This window comes from Haemorhous mexicanus, chromosome 2, assembly GCF_027477595.1.
Source record: "Haemorhous mexicanus isolate bHaeMex1 chromosome 2, bHaeMex1.pri, whole genome shotgun sequence".
NCBI lineage: Eukaryota > Metazoa > Chordata > Aves > Passeriformes > Fringillidae > Haemorhous > Haemorhous mexicanus.
Window position 1 is genome coordinate 101,467,487 of NC_082342.1, and position 15,138 is coordinate 101,482,624.

Here is a 15,138-nt window from a genome sequence, read left to right on the forward strand (position 1 = left end):
CTCTCCTCTCCTCTCCTCTCCTCTCCTCTCCTCTCCTCTCCTCTCCTCTCCTCTCCTCTCCTCTCCTCTCCTCTCCTCTCCTCTCCTCTCCTCCCCTCTCCCCTCCCATCTCCCCTCTCTCCCCTCTCAGAGTACACAGCCACATGATGTACTTCAAAGCAAATATTTCTGATAAGCCTCTTGTACAGTATAACTCCATAGTATAGACCTCATAGACCTTTCACATGTGTTTATAATGTTCAAAGTCATCAATATTTCAGAAAAATTTTTTTTTACTTTGTTTAAAAACACTACAGATGAACAGAGTGAGGCACATACCTTTTTTAGTAAAATGCTTGAAAGTTTTGGTTTTAGAAATTTTTTACATTAATCTGTATTGATACAAAGAATGATGGATACATTATCAAAATTTCTGCTTCATATTTTTGGAGAGATAAAAATGAGGATTTTCCTAGAATTTTAGTGGGAACACGAATTCTTTAAGCATCTCATAAAAGGCTATACTCAAGGATATGAGTTTGATGGGACTTAGGCTGAGTTCATTGGCAGGTCCAAAGGAAAATTATTCATGAAAGTAGAGCTTTCTAGGTAATTTGGAAGCATTCAAGGCCATATTTGTCACTGTGCACAAATTTAAGATCTCTAAAGTTTTAAGACCAGATTTATTCTGCTGAGAAATTAATAGACTTCTAATGTGAAGAAAGATTATGTATTTCATAGCCTTTTCAAAACTACTGTCGCTGTTTGGAGTCACTTAAAATTTCGTACATTAGAATAATCTCCTTGGAGAAAGATTAGTAAATGGCATGCCAGAGATATACTCAAGGACTCCTCCCCACATCAAGTGATTCTAATGATGATCAGCCAGATGTAAAAAAAAGAGGCATGGATATTACCTTCATGGAACTATGTAATAATTTCAATATATTTAAGACACTAGAAAGTTTAGATTATTTTGCTATAGAAACATTTCATCAATGAGTCATATGGTTCAAAGACTACATCCTTGACTTTCTTTAATCTGTATGAGTTTGCACTTGCTGAAAATCAGATTCATCAGATTTGATTTCCTGTGCATTCTTGCTCTTAGTTTTAATTTATTTGCTCAGCCATAACATTACAATAAAATAGCTGATCTATAGCAAGCCCATTTCTTTTAGATGTGTAGTTTAAATTTTGTTTCCTCTAAATAGAGGCAGCCTTCTCCTATAACGAATTCTCATTTACCTCCAATAACAACTAAAATCCATTAACTTCATTGAAACTAGTCATGTGTAGAACATTAAGCATGTGTATATGATTTTTGCAGAATGTATCTAATTTTATTCTCATTAAAATATGAGCGCTTTTATGAGAAAAAGTGAAACTGGAATAAGTTTTTTAAACTGCTCATTTTTAGCTGGGTTAGAGTTAATTTTCTTCACAGTGGCTGGTACTGCACTATGTTTTGGATTCATGCTGAACACAGGGTTGATAATATAGAGATGGTTTTGATTTTGCTGAGCAGGGCTGACAGAGCCAAGGCCTTTTCTGCTTTTCCTACTGCCACACTGGGAAGGAGACAGGGAGTGCGTGGAAGACTGGGAGACAGCCAGGACAGGTGATCCCAGCTGACCAAAGGGTTGTTCCAGACCATCTGACATCATGCTCAGTATAAAAAGTGGAGGGAAGCAGGAGGAAGGGAGGACATTTGGAATGATGGTGTTTGTCTTCCCAAGTCACAGCTACGCATGATGGGCGCCTGCTCTCCTGGAGATGGCTGAACACCTGCCTGCCCATGGGGGGCAGTGAATTCTTTGTTTTGCTTTGCTTGTGTGTGTGGCTTCTGCTTTCCTTATTAAACTGTCTGTATCTCAACCCACAAGTTTTCCTGCTTTTTCCCTTCCAATTCTCTCCCCAGTCTCTCTGGTGGGGCAGTGAGTGAGTGGCTGCATGGGGCTCAGCTGCTGGCTTGAGGTTAAACCACAACAGTCTTTTTTGGCACCCAACGTGATGCTCAAAGTGTTGAAGAGAACGACAGATCAGACTGGTTTCTTCTAGTTTGAATTTATAGCTGTTAGTGTTGTTTAGGCTCCTGTCCATGCCATGGGGCTCACTTTTCTTACTGCCTGTTAGAGTCTAGGGCTTGTTAGGGGCCACTTTTTGCTTTTGCTGCCTGGTGTAGGGCTGTAGTGCTGATCACTTACTGAATTGTGCCTGGGAATGTTTTGATAACAGCCATGGCAATGTTCCTGGGCTGGCAGGTGGCCAGGGTGTTGCTGTTTTCTGTGCTGCTTTGCCAGACAGGCTGGAACTCCAGTGTGAACTTGAGCTGAAGGAACTGGGACATGTGAAGGAGTCCACACTGGACCAGAGATCCACCTGAAAGCCATGCAGAGCCCCACACCAGAGCAGGTGGATGCCTGAAGGAGGATGGGACTTGGGATCCTGTGGGAAACCTGGGTTGGGGCAGGTTTGCTGGCAAGCCTTGTGACACCACAGGGAACAGCTCATGAAGAACTCTGCCCAAGGGAAGGACCCACGTTGCAGAAGTGCAGGGAGGACTGTCTCCTGTGGCTGGCACCCCACATGGGAGCAGGGGAAGCAGAGATTCCCCTGAAGCCTGTGGTGCAGACCATGGAGAAGCAGCTCTCCCCCCAGAGCCCAGGGAGGATGAGGATGAGGACTACACAAATGGTGGGCTCCAGCAGGAAACCCCCATTGTTAGTCAGGCTGGGAACAAAGGGGGAGCTCATTCCAATATTAAATCAGATAATCTGGCCCAGAAGGACCAGGGTGGAGGGGCCTTTAAATTAAATAAACCATGATTTGAGTTGTGTGTTACAGGAATTAACACAGCGTGTGTACTCTAATGCACTTAAGTATACAACTCATAAAACAATTGTAGTTTATAATTTCAAAATATTTGAACTATCCTGGGAGGCAGGATTAGGAGTCAGGACTCTCCTACATGAATTGAATTACCACTGCACTGCACTGCACTGTGAAGTCTGCTATGCTGCTCTAGACCAAAGGATCTGCACTATTTTAACAATTAGTGTGCTGACAAGGTGCTGTCTTGCTCTCAGTAAGCATGATAACTTGAATTCCAGAGATGCTGGTGAGTGCCTTAGCCAGAAGTTCTCTTCAAACAACAGAAAGGAAACCATCTAAATTAGATGTGAATTCTCAGATGCATTGCTGAATTGTAACAGGATTACTGGTGTGGGCAAAGAGAAAAAAAATAAAAAAGAAAGAATATTTTGTGACTTGATCCAGATTTGTTTTCAATGCTGTGGGTGTTAATATTACACAACCAAGTCTTTTCATCTCTCTGGGAAATTGCGAAATTTTAAAGTATTTTTTCTGATTCTTCCCTGAGTAAAACTTTTTTACCATTGAATCAACAATTCAAAGCTTTTCTCTAGCTCAGAGTTTCAGAGAGAAGTTGAAAAAAGCATTTTTACCATACAATGACAATGAAAGAAAAATGTATTCCAGAAGACAGCTTTAAATTACAGAAATACCATATTTGCTGCAGTAAAAGTAGCTCAGGAAGGAGAGGAGGGAGGAAATTTTCAGTTGCTGATTTGTGCATGACACAAAGGTATGAGTATATTTTAATTCTGTGTAATTTTTTATTAAGGAGAGAGAATTAAAATCTCCTTTTATCCAAAGTAATATTATGGTGCCTATGAAAATCTAGCCCGAAGGCCAGATAATGCTAAATGAGGATCAGTCTTCTCCTGCAGCCTCAGTACAGAAAGGTAGCTAGCTTTGATCTTCCAGTTATTTACTCAAACTGCCAAGGTTTCCTTAGCTCCTTGAAGATGGAGCAGATTTCAGTTACATTCATGTCAGGGGCCAAGGCTGAGCCTTAACCTCAGATGGGGATTGAATTCCCAACCTTCCAGGGCAAGGATATGCTTGACTCCAGGTCACTTGCTTAAACATTGCATCAGGTACAAAGTTCCGTGCACCAGACAAAATTTATCTACTCATCTAGCTTATGCTCCTCAGTCAAGCCCACACAAACTGTAAGATCTAACCCACCTGAAGCTGTTTTCACTTTTACCAGACACTTTCTTCCTCCACAGGTATTATGACTGTTGCATTTTTACAGAAGCCATTTTTTGTAAAATTGTTGTACTTGAGAGCACCCATCAGATGCTCTTCATAAGAGAAGTGTAATCTCTTTGGGTTTAAACATTTTAAAAAAGAGTCCTCCATCTAATTCCCTGTTCATCATTCTGAATTTATTTCCTGACTTGTCCACCTTAGAAATTATTTATGCAAACCACTTGCTCACTTGTGTACTTCCTGCTACAATCTCTGGTCAGATGCCATTTCTAATGCCAGGCCTTTCTGTATCTCAGCTGTCTCATAATATTCTGATCTTGGCTACACTTCCCATACCAACATATTTTCTGGAGTATACATGTTTCCAGTTTAGGCTCCATTCTCAAGTTTATGCTTCATAGAACCTCTCCACGAAGTCCTGCTGTGTTTTCAAACAATCCAAGTGTCAGGGCCACAAGCTCGTGCCAGTGAATGAAATCTCACATTTGCCAGAGTCCAGAAGAGGAGAGTTTGGCCCTTGAGGGCATTTCAACAAGATCAGCAAGAGCTCCCCCTGACTCAGGAAGGGATTTGGGATGAGTCCCTCAGCCATGTGCATAGCTGAGATGTGTCATGCACTGCCACACTCAGCAGGGATGTGGACTTTGTTCAGTTCTGTTCAAGAGAGGAAAACAAGTTTTGGGGGAAAATAGAGTGAAGATACTTAAATGACTGTGATCAAGTTGATAAATTATATCTGTAAGTATGGATTTCATGGACCTATTCAGACTTAAAGGCTATTACTTACCCAGTATATTTTTCTACCAAAAACTCTTGAAAAGCAGTGTTTTGCATTTTTATAAACTATGGGCTACATTCTGCTATCTTCCTAATTGTTTAATTAAGGTAGTATAAATTAAGGTTTTTTCATAATGACAGACCAAAATATAACCTTATATAGCCTTAACTTTCCCATGAACAAGTTGCATTTTTTTAAAGAAAAATAAATAGAATAAATCCTTTGGTCAGTGAAGGGTTTTCTTAAGCTTAGAAACAGCATTAAGTTACAGTTCAAACTCTTACTTTCATGTGGGAGATATGAATGTGAAGAAAAATTGTACTGATCCTCTTTATTAAAAGGAACTATTCATCTAAGCACTGTGTTGCAGTGTCTGAGCCCTGTAAAGAGTAACATTCTTCCCTGTTCAGCTGTAAGTCACAAGCAATGAGGAAAACCTCCAAATATACACAAAAGATGTTGGTCAGACTCAGTAGGATCATTATACCAACTCATACTTGGTTCGACTGGCAAAACAGAGTACTGGCCAAGTCCCACAGATGCCAAGAACTGAGAAAGAAGGCTTTGATGCACAGTCTACTTTTATGATTTTAATTTGTATTTATTTAGGAAATGTATTGCAGTCAGCTATGTAGAACACTTTCACAATACTCTATTTCATTACAGCTGTGTTCTGAAGCTGATGCAATCTGGGCATGAGCTAAAAAGACCATGAAATAAATAATTCGATCAGTAGAGCAAAATGCAAAATGTGCTTATTCAGTGGTTTCTTAAATGGACAAACAAACCATATTTTGGTTGGAAGTAGTGTGTAAATTTCGCATCTTATTAAAAGATTTTTTTTGGTCTTTTTAATCTTTAAGAAACAGTAAAATGGAATACCTTTATAGTTCCATCCATGTGGAAAATACAAATTCATATTTAGAACAGATGGTTTTCAGGATGTTGCAGGAAATGCTTGGCATGTATTCACACACTCAGAACAGATATTTGAATACTTTAATGTCAAAACAGGTGAGCAATTTTCAAGCTATTTAAATGTAGCTGGCAACCATCAAGGAGAAGACAGCAAGATTCTGTTGGTACATACTGTGGGAATGGCACAATCACTGGCACAGGATGTAAAACCTCCTCTGAATTTGAGAGCAGACTCTAAGTGGCAACTATATATATCTGTACCATTAGTACCATTCTGCATCATTCCACAGTGCTTGGGAATTTCCTACAGTGTTTTCAGACAGTAAAAAATTCATCACAGAACAGCAGAACTGAATGCTTCCGAGCTTCAGACAAACATAAATTGTATAAAACATCCCTTTGAAAATATCTGTGAGTGTGCCATTTTCCCCTGAAAGGAAGTGCTGATGGAACTCATGTAAACATCTGGGCTAGTCCCTTCATGAGACTGGGCTTCTGCACAACTGATGGAGAGAAATAATTCACCTAAGATGTGCCCCTTTAAAATGAAAAAAATAAATCCTTCAAAAAAACCCATTGAGTCAGATACAATCTCTCCTGAGAGCTTTCTTCAGGAGTTGCAGGTTTGTTTGATGACTGATTCAAATGTAGAGCTAAGTTAAGGTGAGATAAATTTTGCTGTATGTGTGAAAAACATCAGATACAAGCTCACTGATCAAGAATTATGGTTGTAATGTAAGCCTATTTTTCTGCAGAAATTTTCCGAGAAGGATCAGACAAACTTTTCATGAAATCAGACCCGATACTAAAGATATAAATCAGCTGAGTCTTTAGTTGTTATGAAAAACTGACTCCTAATATACAGTTCCACTGTCTTTGTTTCTGATAGTCTAAATCAGCTTTTTCTTTGAAGAAAATCTTTATTCCCAGTTGTTCTCAGTCTGGGACTATTTGGATAGTTTTAAATTTTTCCAGTCCTCTGAATCTCTCACTGGCAATGCTAGAAACAGTGCTGTGGTCAGAGAGTCTGAAGCTCTTATAGAAGACAACTAATTTTTATTTGTTGTTTCAACCACCAGTAAGTAAAGCATATACAGAGGCATCTCTATTACACTTTGATGGTTCAATAATTTTGTCTTCCTGATGGTTATGTTAGCAGAATGACAAACATCTATGGCAGAAATGTTCAAAATGAATAATTTCTTTATTTGTATTGCTCATGAGAGTTTCACCTCATGGGCAATAAAAATAAATATTATTTAAGAAGATAAATTAAGTAATGGTTACTTTGTAATGCTGCAATGCAAAACAATAAGGGCCTTTTCTTCTTGGGAGGCTGGAAAGATGCAGGCATCAGTGGTTATGGTTACCTCATTAGATTTCATAGGCAAGTGCATATTAAAATGTGTAGATAGCAGCAGATGCAACAGTTTTGGTCAGAGTTCAAGTTCACTTAAAAGCTGTCCTTGAAACATGGTATAGGCCAGTCATAGGCCAGTCAGGACAGATCTCTTAAGGGAACTGGTTTACCATAATAACTTGATAGCAGTGTCACATCAGAAATATTTGGAAACTGTTACATTAACCAAGAATGTAATTCTGAGATATCAAAGAATGTTTTGCCTAAGGATGTTTCAAACATCACAGTTGAAACTACAAGAAAAGTGGAAGAAAAGACTTAGCAAGACTGCTGTCTCATATGAGGGTATGTTGGGGTTTTCTCATTTGTCTCATCATCAAGTGAGATAAGGGATAAATCTCCAATGTATCCTGACCTTGATCCAAAGTTTGTTGAAATCTGAGGGAAGATTGCTGTTATTTTCATGGGTGTGATGCTGGGATTAGGGATCAGGACATAAAAATCACTGCTTGTGTTTGGGAAATCCCCTTTCCATTGTCTGTGTACCAGCCCCTGCAGAATAAAGAAAAGAGAAAAAAATGTGAAGAGCTGGGTGCCATGGTATGCTACAAGTATTGACAGGTATTTTTCCTAGTGTCAGATAGCAGATCTCACATCCTGGAAGAATTGAACCACTCTGTTCTTTGTTTTCTTTTCCTGATAAACACTCTAGCAGTGACTAGATGGTCTCATCAAATGAAAACAAGTTTAGCCCTCTAGCTCTCTAACTGGGACTCTGAGTATTACATTACTTCCAGTATTTACATTGAATATTTTTCCCTGACCACAAAAAGCATAAAGCATTATTACCATTAGACAGATAACCAGGCAAAAGTAAAATTACTCAAAAGAAAGAAATATCCCCGTACAATTCTGATTCTCATTTCAGGGGCCCATAGCTGGGCCATAGAGTCTTATTTAATGCAATTCTAAAACTGCAGCCCTGGGAACAGACCTGGCTGTTCAGGTCTTGCATGAGTCAGGGGTTGAACTCTCTAAGGAGAGAGACAGTACAGCCTCTCAGGGTGACCTTCTCCACTGCCTCACTCCCCGTGCAAACATGGAAGAAAAAATTATTTTTATGCCCAGCATAAACCTCTTACAATCTGCATTTGTTTTCTCTTGCCCTCCCACCCCACACCACTATGAGGCACCCAGCTCCATCTCCTTGATGACCCCTTGTAGGTCAGCAGGGACCACCTGCTGCCCCTGAAGCCATCCCTTTTCCAGGATGACCTAGCCAAGCTCTCCAAGCCCCTCTTCACAGGGAAAGTGCTCCAGCCCCACTGCCTTCCTCCAGACCTCATAATTTCTGCTGATTAAAACATTCTCTTAAGGATGTTGTATCTCTCCTTTCCCTAGAAGTTATATTATAATTTAGAAAAATCCTTTCATAAATTGTCTAAATTTCTGTGGGTGCTGCTTAATTCACTTAATCCACTTTAATCCACTCAAACTCAACACTGTATTTGTACAAAGAATATTTAAATACCAGACTAAAATACAGAAAATTTTTAGCTATAACATTTAAATATCAAAGTAAAATACAAAAAAACTTTAAGCTTTAATTTTAATTTATAAACTATAAACTTCTAAACTATATCCATCCCATTCCAGGCCCAAAACTTCATTGGAAAATGGCTGCAACTGCCAGCTACACATATATTCCTACACTGTACATTCCCTCAAAATATCTTAAGCTGCTTCATTATTTCATTTGCACTTCTCAGAGTAAACCCTACCCTGAACCTCTTCCATTCAGTTCCAAACCTTTGGAGAAATTTTGCCACTCAACTATAAATAGCTGGCAATTTAGCCAACTGTGAAAATGCTGACACAATGTCAATGTTTGTGGAATAGAGTTAAAATGAGAAAGACCCTAGACAGGGCAATCAGTGCCACTTGAATAAATTAATTCAGTCCCTATATGGTAGCATGTAACTGTGGAATATATTTAAGGACCCAGAATAGAAATCTAACTTGAGAAAAATGGAAAATTCAGGTAACTATAAAAAAAGTTAAATAAAGTGAATTATTACTTCAATTAACAGAGGGGGAAAATCTCTTCTTGTTACTGAAAATAATTTTTCAATTATTAGGGCTAGGAAGAAATGATAGCAAAACCATCTTTTCTGCTGTCAAAATGCAAGAAGAATTCCCATGGTTGGGTGCATTCTACAAGGTGGAGAGGTGGGTGCATGGGAACCTCATGCATTTTAACAAGACCAAGTGCAAGATGCTGCACCTGGGCTGGAGCAGCCCCAGGTGTCAATGCAGGCTGAGGGATGAAAGGTTTGAGAGCAGTTCTGCCAGGAAGGAGATGGGGGTGCTGGTGCATGAGAGGATGAATATGAGCTGGCAGTACTCCCTTATATCCCAGAAAGCCAATTGTACCCTGGGCTGCATCCAAAGCAGCGTGGCCTGCAGGGTGAGGGAGGGGATCCTGCCCCTCTGCTCCACTCTTGTGAGATCCCACCTGGAGTGCTGCATCCAGCTCTGGGGTCCCAACACAGAAAGGACATGGACCTGCTGGAGCAAGTTCAAAGTGGCCACAAAGCTCATCAGAGGGATGGAGCACCTCTCCTGTGTGGAGAGACTGAGAGAATTGGGATTGTCAACCTGGAAAAGGGAAAGCTTCGGGCTGACCTAATTGTTGCCTTCCAGTACCTGAAGGGAACTTACAGGGAAGGTGGGGCAAGACTATTTACAATGGTATGAAGTGACAAGACAAGGGAAAATGGGTTTAAAAGGAAAGAGGGTGGTTTAGATCAGGTGGGAGGAAAAGAATTTTTTACTGTGAGGGTGGTGAGGCACTGGAACAGGTTGCCCAGAGATGCTATGGATGCTCCATCCCTGGAGGTGTTCAAAGCCAGATTGGGTGGGGCTCTGAGCAATCTGGTCTAGTGGAAGGTGTCCCTGCCCATGGCAGGAGAGCTGGAATGAGATGATCTTTTAGGTCCCCTTCCAACCCAAATCTTTATATGAATCTATGGTTCTATGACATATTGATTAATCCAGCAATCTTTTTTGTAAGGGGGATACTTATTGCAAGCTTTAATGATTCTACAGGATAAAAATTTACCCTCTGATTTATCACCAGAGGTTTAAGAACAGTGGTGTTAATGGAAATATTTATAAGAAGGAGGGTCAGAGGATTTGGTGCTGTTCCAAGAGTTGAAGTCTTTTCTACAATGGATGTGCAGGTCTTTACTGCTGTGTTGAGCTCAGCAGGTGAGGGTGTTTCCTGTATGTGTTTTTGATCCTCTTCCCAGACCAATTAGTAGAAATATGTTGAAGGGAGATAAACCACTGTTTTCTTTGTTCCTAATATGACAATTGAACATGGAAATACTAGGAAATCTATGATCAGCCTCATCTCTCCTGAAAATTCTCTGGCTGTCTTTAAACTGTGAGGACGCTGAGCTTCAGTCCTCAGCATTTACCCTGCAAAGGCCACACTACCTGACCTTGGGAGTGCCATCTTTTACCGTTTCCTTTTCTAAGAAATTAATTACATGGTGGGAAATGTGGGAAATTAAGAAGTCTAGGCTGAAGCAAGGAGTTGCAAAGCTCTGGGACAACATGACCATTAATCACTTTTGCAATTCAAGGAGGGAAGAGCAGAGAATCTATGTTAATCTTCTCTCCAGTCCATGTAACTGGTGATAAATGTGGAAAACTCTCTTCAGAAAGCAGCAAAAATCTCAAGGGACCTTTCAAATCAGTGTTCCAGAGACAGTAAATTCTGCTGCTTAGCCAAGTTTCAACTTCAAGAAGTGACTAGCAACATCAGATGGCTCAGTTTCTAATAATCAACTTCAGAAGTTTCAGCTAGGTCTAGACATTTTGTGCAATAAGTATTCAAGTACAAGAATATCTCAAATCTTATCATTGAAAGAGAAGCTGTGAGAAAAAGAATCAGTAAGAGGAATATGAAACCCTTTCTCTATTCCAACACAGTATGCTAACAATATTTTCAGAAAATTTTACTAGTAGTAGTAACGTAAAATATATAATTAAAGACATTTACATAATAAAAAATACTTAATTTTAATGCCCAAAGCACTTGAAATAGATAAAGTTACCCTTGAATTCTAGATGGGCAAATTAGAAGATGCCATAAAATATGATATTATGGTCACTATATATAATGCTATAATGTTTTTAAACACTCCTTTTTAAAAAAGGCATCTCACTACTGTCTATTTACCATACAATGGTTAATTATTTTTTGCTCCCATTTCAAGTTCTTGAGATGAAGACTTAGAATGTGTCATTCAGTTTCAGCTTATTTGAAGGAAGTTTTTCTTCCCTGAAAAATATGGAGCAGTTCAACCAATTTTAAAGGAATAACTTGCATTTAAATAGAAATAAAGTTCTCAGGATAAAACTACGCTCAGGAAAAAGTCAGTCTTTTTCTTCAGAATGCTCACAGGACTCTCACAAATTTGCTCTAAGTTCATTTCTGTAATATATACAACAGCTACTTGTCTATTTTTTCTTCTTCCTCAAGACTATTTGTAGGGGGGAAAAATAGTTACATTTGTGTGAATGTAGATTTAGATGCACTCTTTCCACTGCTTCTTAGAATCACAAGAAGAAATCCTAAAAGTCTTCTGAGGGATTGTCTTCCCTGTTCCTCTTCTCCAGGTTAGGATAACCAGAATGCACACCACTCTTCCTCTGGTAATCACACTGCTGACAACATGGACATCACTTTAGGATGCCAGAATTCACACCCAGATACTGTTATGGGTGTCACCAACACTGTCACAGATGGCTTTTCGAGCCATCCTCACTGAAGACACCTCAGATCACCAAACTTCAAGAATAAGTTTCAGAATGGACTGAGAATGTGAAATATTGACACCAATTATCATAGTGAAGACTTCTCAGATAACTATAGCTTGAAACATAATTGCAGAGCAGTAAATTTGTAAACACTTTAGTCTGTTCTCAGCTTAGGTGAGGAAATAAACCCTGGTATACACATAGTGCACTACTGGGATGGCAAGATTGATGCTTCAACTTTATAAAAAAAGTATATGAAAATATCACATCACATTTTTAATGAAAAGTTAGATGTTGAATCAAATAATCTTTTGTTAGATTTATTCTTAATGGAATTGTATGATACAACAATCTGGTGTTCATAAAGAATCTGAGTTTTATTTCTTCAAGACGTCCTGATGAAAAAGTTAAGATGCAGAAATGACTTCCAAAAATGGACAAAGGTGGGTCATTCTTTATAGAGATAAATTAGGTATGCAGGGAAAAATATCTTTCTCCTATATGTTAGAACAACACTGTAAAAATATACTATACAAGGCTACAAATATTCACAATATTCTCTCCCATTAACAGTATTGGAAATCTGGAACAAGCTTATGCCAAGGACCTTAAAAATCAATAACTGTTTCCAAATGTGCTATGAAACTGTCATTATGTATTATGTCAAAATCAAGGTTATAAAAGCCAATTTTCTATAATAAGATTGTAAATTGTTCGGTGTTCAAGGAAAAAAAAAGAACTGGTGGCTATTAGCAAGTCACTGAATATCACACATTCCATGACAACCTTAGGTTAAACTGTGGCACATACTCCTCTTGCAAGCTTTAGGCTGTAGCTGTAACTTGCTAAATTGGTGTGATTCTAATAAAAGTTATAATCTGTAGATCCATGAACTGAAATAATGATAACGAATGTGTCAATTGGTGCATTTAAATGTTGTAAACCATGTTTGCATAGGTTCAAAACTGAATTCCTATTTTAGGAAAAACATAACAGAGAGAAGTTAAACTGTTCATAGAATTCTTTAGTAAAACATAGTAGGATGAGAAGTTATCAAACTAAATATATGAAAAGAAAATCTGGGAAATTTATCCTAAAATATACACTCCTATGTTCCAATTGAAATCTGGAAGGAAACATACTGGATGATTAATATATAGAAATGGCATTAAATAATAAAAGAGATTATTAAGAAATTTAACAAATAAACCTCTGGAAAATTTGGAAATTTGTGCATAAAGATTAAAAATAATGGACACAGAAAAATATAATTTACTTGGCAATTGTGAGCACAGTCTTTTTCATACACTTATGAAATTCTACCTCAAAAATATATTTTCATTCCTCAAAGAGGTCAGCTTTAGTGTTTATAAGGAAAACCCAGCAGATACTTAAGCATCCAAAAGTTATTTATAAGGCTTTTATTATAGGTTATTATGGAAACTGAGCACTCATTAAATGAGAACCCATTTTATGCATTGATTTATGCATAATTATATTGGAGAATAATTACCATCAAAATTTTGTATGCACCTATTCCGGGATACCTGTAATTTATTCTGTTTTGAATAAATTTGAAGTGTAAGTGTGGCAGAAGGTTGTATTTTCCAGAAAAAGCTTGTCCATAACCATAAGGAATGATATGTAAGCACAGAGTAGTAACAATATATACCTTTTTTGAACAGGTTAGTATACGATAATACTTGACCTAACAGGTTTTTTTGGTGTTTTTTTAATCAGATGAGCTTTTAAACTGCCATTGTTATTCACAAGGTTTGTCTTGGAATGCATAGAAAATAAACTCCCAGTATTCCACAGCAGGTGTGTGAAGGAGAGTTCATAGTGATCTCCTGTGTTGCTGGGGGTCTGGGCATTAATGATAATGCCCAGACCCTCAGCACACATTGAACTGGAATTCAAACTTCTACCACATTGAAATGGAATTCAAACTTCTTTTATTATGACCCTCCATGTCCTTTTAGTTTACTTTCTTTTTTTGCTTAGTATTTCAATTTTCTGTGCCACTATTACTGTCCCACTTCTCCCTGAATATTCCTTTCTGTTCTACAGGGGATCAATTTTTTCTCCAGTATTTCTTTGCCTGAAAAATAACCCAAATCCCAGATTAAGAAGTACATATATTGTGGAAACACATGCCAAAAAGCTCTAATTGCTTCCTCAGTTTCCTGAGAGTACTGAAAGCCTGGCACTATGTAGATACAAAATGAGAATAGCATAGATAATAAAATAGTAGTTATAATTGTTGTAGCTGGTCTCTATTAAGGTAATATTTCAAGAATATCAGCAGTGGAAAATAATTTATAGATTTGTCTGCAGCTTTAATTTTTCTGTTTTACTTAAGCTTTATGAGAAAGCACAATACAAATAAGGCTTAACAAAGCATACCAGTAATCCACCAGGGTCTGGAAAAGTAGTAAATTCCAGCAACATACTAATCTCACAGAAGAAAAAAAAAAACCTAATAAGAAATAAAGAGTATCTGTGCAGTTCAACCACTTACCCTGACATTTTGGGTCTGTACCATACACTCTTTAGCAATATTGTTTGATTGGACTTTGTTGTGCATTTGAAATTTCTTGCTGCCTCAATTTATAAGCTTAAATAAAGATTTAATTCTGATGGAGCTGTCACTGTTGCATACAAATTCTTCCATGATTTATAAACTCACCTTAAAAACTGACTTTCCATGGATAGATCTGTGTTGAATCTCTTCTTGTTATCCAACATCTTAGTATATGTAGAAAAAGATTTCTTCCAAGACAAAAGAGTGGTACTTCAGAGAAAATGATTCAGAAATTGTGGAATTATTATTTGCTTGTTTCTTTTTCTAGTATTATTTTAGGCCCTTTTACTATTTCAGTTAAGGTGTGTAAACTTCTTAGCAGCTTTTATTTTTATTTTGAGTAAATACTATGCCTAGTTTCTAAGAGCCTGATACTATTGGTAGCCATCTCATCATTGACTCCTGGGTCCAGAAATTCCACGTGAGATTGCCTTTCCTTCAGGATACCTTGGACTGAAATAATGTCTCACAAACAAGCTGGACTTCAATTTCTAGTGAGTTCTTTGTCTTCCAAGGCTATTTTACTGGCTATTTTACTCTCGATTTGTTCTGCCAAGTTGGGTACCACATCTGTGCTCTGCAAAGTTGCTTTACTTCTCTTCAGCATGA